The following is a 6,000-nucleotide window of genomic DNA, read 5'->3' as shown; positions in this document are numbered from 1 at the left end:
AACACACCCGCGATCTACAACATGTTGATTTTTATTATTTGAAGTTGGGGTCAAGTCGCGTGAAACGCGCACTTAAATTTGGAGTTACGTATCGTGACTATGCCACGAAAATCGTGCCTATAATCACGATGATTTATTAATCACGCCTGAACCAAGCTATGAATGTTTATAAGATTGTTTACTCAAACTGTTTTGAAATTGTTGTAAAGTCATGAATTATGGAATTATTTGTGGAAGAATTAAATTTATTATTTATAGAAAAGTGGGCTAGCTTAGAGAACGAGGGGCCAGCTATGTTATTTATTACTTTGGGCCTGATGAGACTAAATCCTTTGGCCCAAAAACCAATTTTCTTAGAAACAAATCATGGCTCAAGCAAATTATCCAACGCAATATCCCATATTCTGTACATTTCTTAAACAAAACTAATGACACCACAATCTCATGAACAAAATTAGTAAACAAGCTAAATTACACTGATTCAATAGACCATTTATCTGGTTAAATTAACTCAGAACAAAAACTTTGCAACTCTAAAATTAACATCATGATCCAATAAACATATGAACAGGGAAACAAACAGATTCAAATGATCCAAATATCAATAGAGTGAACTACTACTTCATGCTACCCAATAATCACACCAACATACAAGAAGGTAAATGGACAAAATAATCATTGAAGAAAGGGAAACAACAGACCTTTGATATAAATTAACAGAGTTGAAATTACAAGAGCGCTAAACAATTCGACGAGTGTTGACTAGAGCTTTCATCGGCCACAGAACCTCGAACAAAAAATCGCGACTTGCAATCCCGATCGACCTTGAAAAACCGGTGATTTAGTGGCTGGGTTTAAAGATATTTTTTGGGGGTGATTTTGCTGGATTTTTCTAAAGTAAGACGAATAAAGAATGACACGAGTAGAAATTCTCTTATCCTAGAAGAAGAATATAAATTTCTCTCAATTCCCTCCTCCCTCCTTTTTTTCTCCTTCTCTCTCTTTTTTTCTCCTCACATTTCTTTTCTATTTATAGAAAAAGTTTCGGATTTTTTTTAGATTTTTTATTTTATTTTATTATTTTTTAATTAAAAAGAATTCCCACTTCCTATTTTTTTTCTTTTTAAAAAAAAATAATTCCCCACTTTCCTTTACTTTTATTTTTTATTTTCTCACTTTTTTACTTTTATGATATTTAAATTCCCACTTTTTTACTTTTATTTTTAAAATTTTCCACTTATTTTACTTTTATTTTTTTTAATTTCCACTCTCTTTTACTTTTTTTTAAAAACAAAATTCAACTATATTTACTTTTATTTTTTAATTCCAACTTTCTTTTACTTTTCCTATTTTTTTATTCCCCTCAGAAAATTGAAAATAAATATTTAATTTTTTTCGATTTTTAATTTATTTTATTTTAAAATAAAGATAAAGATAAAAATAAAAATAATATTAATAGTAATAATTTATCTTTTAAACTATTTTAAATTTTTACCCTATGCATAAAAAAAATTGTAACAAAGCTAAATATATATATTAAATTTTTAAAAATATTTACACAGTAGAAAGTGATAAAAATTTAAATATAGTCAAAAATTAGGTGCTCTTAGTCACTACTCCACCGAGGTTAGTCTTGACACATACTGGGTACCGACTATGGTATACTCATACTACACTTCTGCACATTTCTGTGCAAAGTCAGGTATTGGAGATATCAGACTCGGACAAACTTAGAGTGTGATCGCAAGGACTTAAGGTAGAGCTGTTTGGTCGTCGCAGTCCCTTGGAGTCTTTCCATTTAATTGTACTGTTAACTTCTCATTCGAACAGTATTGTATATTCGGTCCTCGAGATCATTCCATGTATTCAGTTAGAGTTCGTGACTCAGTATTACCAGTCTTGGGAGGTTGTTATATTTGTTTCCGCTTTTGGTTTAGACACTTGTGTTAAGTTCTATAAAAAAATATGGCTTGAAATGAAATTATAATCGGCATACCTAGTCTTAGAGACTAAGTGTCATCACGGCGCCTGAATTGGGATTTTGGGTCGTGACACTTCTTAATCTAAAATTTACTGATCTTAATATATGTTTGGATTGCATTAAAGGAAAGCAAACCAAATATAGTAAGAAAGGTGTCACAAGAAGCACCCAACTTCTTGAAATTATACATACTGATATTTGTGGACCCTTTAATGTTCCATCTTTTGATGGAGAATAATATTTTATCACTTTTATCGATGACTTTTCACGTTATGGATACATCTATTTGCTGGGGAAAAAATCTCAAGCAACATATGCTCTCAAAGTTCCTTGAGGAACGGCGCATACATGCACAATATACTATGCTATGATCATGTAACTACTCGGCCGGTCGTTTTGAAAGTAATAACCCTGATCCCCTATTTACTGTTTTTCTCCATATCTTTTTCTTCTTAAGTGACTTGCTGGAAGATCCCCCTATACTGCATATTTTGGGACTACAGAACGGTATACCGGGAGATCCCCCTGTCTTGCATATTTACTTTGGGACTACGAACGGTATTCCGGGAGATTCTCATGTACTGCATATTTACTTTGGGACTACGAAACGGTATTCCGGGAGATCCCCTTGTACTGCATATTTACTTTGGGACTACGAAACGGTATTCCGGGAGATTCCCTTGCACATTTACATTTGGGACTACGAGACGGTATCTCGGGAGATTCCCTGTTGTTATCTATGTGTACTGAGCTATTGTCTTCTATGATTTCATTCCTGTTAAATTTTAGTCTTTATGTTACTGCGGTATTTCATTCTACCTTATTTTATTATATATATACCAGTAGGGCCCCGACCTGACCTCGTCACTACTCGACCGAGGTTAGACTTTGCACTTACTAGGTACCGATTGTGGTGTACTCATGCTAGGGGTGTTCATGGTTCGGTTTGGGTCGGTTTTTCCCTAAAAAGAAACCAAACCAAGTAAGTCGATTTTTCAAATATTGGAACCAAACCAAACCAATTAAGTTGATTTTTTATCGATTTGGTTTTTGTCGGTTTTTGGCTTTTTCGATTATTTATCGTATTTTTCTTAAATATGAGACGCACACTACCAAACGCATATTCCGACGACTACATTTTTCAATGTAACGCTATCAAACCAATTGCTCTTTGAGAAATCTATCATTTACCAAGATATATTTGTGATAATTGACTCAAATAGTGATGAATAATTTAAGTACTCAATTAAAAAATTATTATTTTTAACATGAAATAAATTCTTGTACTTAACAAAAGAAAACTATCAATCAAACTAGAAGGCAAAGAATTAGATTATTATAATAGCAAAGAACTAGACTAAAAATACAAATGACTAATATGCACCACAAATTTTAGAAACTTTAAATAAAAATATACATATAAATAGGTGTAATAATAAATTTAAATAGCTACTTTTATTGTCGGTTTGGTTCGGGTTTTTTCGATTTTTTTTATTAAAACCAAAACCAAACCAAATTTGATTGGTTTTAAAATTTAAAACCAAAATCAAACCAAAACTAAAAAGTATCGGTTTTTTTGGTCGGTTTGGTTCGGTTTTTCGGGTTTTTATGAATACCCCTAACTCATGCTACTCTTCTGCACATGTTTTTTCCATCGTGTGCAGATCCAGGTGCTCCTTATCAGCCACACTATCAGTGAGCCGTGACAACTTTGGAAACTTCAAGATATATCTGCCGTGTAAGCAGACCTCGGAGTCCCTTTTCTACTCTTCCCATGTCCATTATCTTCTGTATTTCTTTTTTGTTAGACTCTGATGTATAGAGATACTAGACTTCTTTCTGTAGTTTGTGATTCACGATGTTCCAGGTTTTGGGAATTTGCTGTGTATTTTTGAATAGTTGGTTATTGTACATGCCAAGCGGTATGGTACCTAGTTAGTTGTTAAATTTATGTTTTCATTTCATTATTTCGCAAAATATTAGTCTTACCTAGTCGTAGAGGCTAGGTACCGTCACGATGTCATACGGAGGGGAAATTGGGTCATGACAAGTTGGAATCAGAGCTCTAGGTTCATAGGTGTCGTGAGTCACAAGCTGGTTTATAAGAGTCTTGCGGATCGGTACAAAGACGTCTGTACTTATCTTCGGAGGCTATGGAACTGTTAGGAAAATTTCACTACTTTGATTCCTTGTCGTGCGAAAGATTGTTGACTAAAAATTCTAAACTTCTGTATTATATTCTCCTACAGATAGTGAGGACATGTATAGGCGGATCTGATGACCAGGCACTTGCGCCCCTGCTAGAGCCACGAGAGGTCGGGGCCGGGTAGAGGCCGAGGACGTCCACATGGTGCAGCCAGAGCGCCCGCACGAGCTGCTACAGAGGATCCCCCAGTAGCTCCAGCTGGAGGGTAGACACCTGAGGTACCTATTTCTGCACCAGCCTTCTAGGAGACTCTAGCCCAGTTTCTGAGCATGTTGAGCACCTTAGCTCAGGCTGGTTTGATTCCACTTGCTCCTGCCACATCTTAGGCAGGGGAGGAGCACAGACTCCCGTCACCGGTACTCCGGAGCAGTAGGTTCAGGTCGACCAGGTTCCAAATATTGTACCAATGCAGCCGGTAGCTCCAGCTCAGCCTGAGGTTAGGGCAGCAGCTTCTGAGGTGGAGTAGCTCAGACTTGAGAGGTACAAGAAGTACCACCCACCTACATTCAGCGGATTGGCTACAGATGATGCTCAAGGTTTTCTGGAGGAGTGTCATCGTATTCTCCGTACTATGGGTGTAGTGGAGATGAGTGAGGTTTCTTTTACTACATTCCAGCTTAGAGGAGCAGCCTATCAGTGGTGGCGTGCTTATGAGTTGAGTAGTCCGGCTGAGCCAGCTTCACTTACATGGATTCAGTTCCCGGACATGTTTTTGAGAGAGTATGTCCCTCAGAGCCTCAGGGACTCATGACGCATGAAGTTTAAGTAGTTGCGCTAGGGTGCTATGACTGTGTTAGAGTATGCAGTTCGCTTCAGTGATTTGGCCTGACATGCACCGGCCTTGGTTGCCACAGTTCGAGAGAGGGTTCGACAGTTTATTGAGGGACTCCACCCCAGCATCCGGATTAGTATGGCCAGGGAGTTGGAGATGGATATTTCTTATCAGCAGGTTGTGAGTATCGCCAGGAGATTGGAGGGCATACTTGCCCGGGATAGAGAGGAGAGGGAGGCCAAGAGGTCTCGAAAGACTGGTTCTTATTCTGGTGCTCGTGCCCTTGCAGCTCGCCATGGTAGGGGTTATGTGAGTCGCCCCGTTCATTCAGCTCTTCCAGTCGCCAATGGTATTCCAGCCCCTTCTAGGCCCCATGAGCCTTATTATGCACCGCCAGTATCTAGTGTGCCTCATGCACGGGGTGTTCCTAGCGGCCAGTCCAGCAGACCTGGACCGAGCCAGTCACAGCAGCCATGCCCTCCCAGAGCTTGTTTTGAGTATGGCAACACTTGCCATATGGTGAGGGATTTTCCCATATTTAGGAGGGGTGCACCTCCATAGACTTCTCAGCCACAACGTGCTCTACCGGGTTCTCAGGCTATGATTACAACACCATCTACCACCCCACCTACTCAGCCAGCTCGAGGTGGAGGTCGGGGAGGTAGAGGTTGCCCTAGAGGGGGAGGCCATGACAGATATTATGCCCTTCCTGCTCGTATAGAGGCAGTCGCTTCTGATTCTGTCATTACAGGTTGTCCCGGTCTGTCATAGAGATGCGTCGGTATTATTTGACCCAGGCTCTACATATTCTTATGTGTCCTCTTATTTTGCCTCGTATTTGGGTGTGTCTCAGGATTCTTTGAGTTCCCCTATTTATATGTCTACTCATGTGGGAGATTCTCTTATTGTGGATAGCGTGTATCAGTCGTGTTTGATTGCTCTTAGTGGTTTTGAGACCAGAGCTAATTTATTATTGCTCAACATGGTGAACTTTAATATTATTTTGGGCATGGACTGATTGTCACCCCATTGTGTTATTCT

This window comes from Nicotiana tomentosiformis, chromosome 2 (genome assembly GCF_000390325.3).
Source record: "Nicotiana tomentosiformis chromosome 2, ASM39032v3, whole genome shotgun sequence".
In the NCBI taxonomy this organism is placed as follows: domain Eukaryota; kingdom Viridiplantae; phylum Streptophyta; class Magnoliopsida; order Solanales; family Solanaceae; genus Nicotiana; species Nicotiana tomentosiformis.
The sequence above is the reverse complement of the archived record's forward strand: the minus strand, read 5'-3'. Positions refer to the sequence as shown.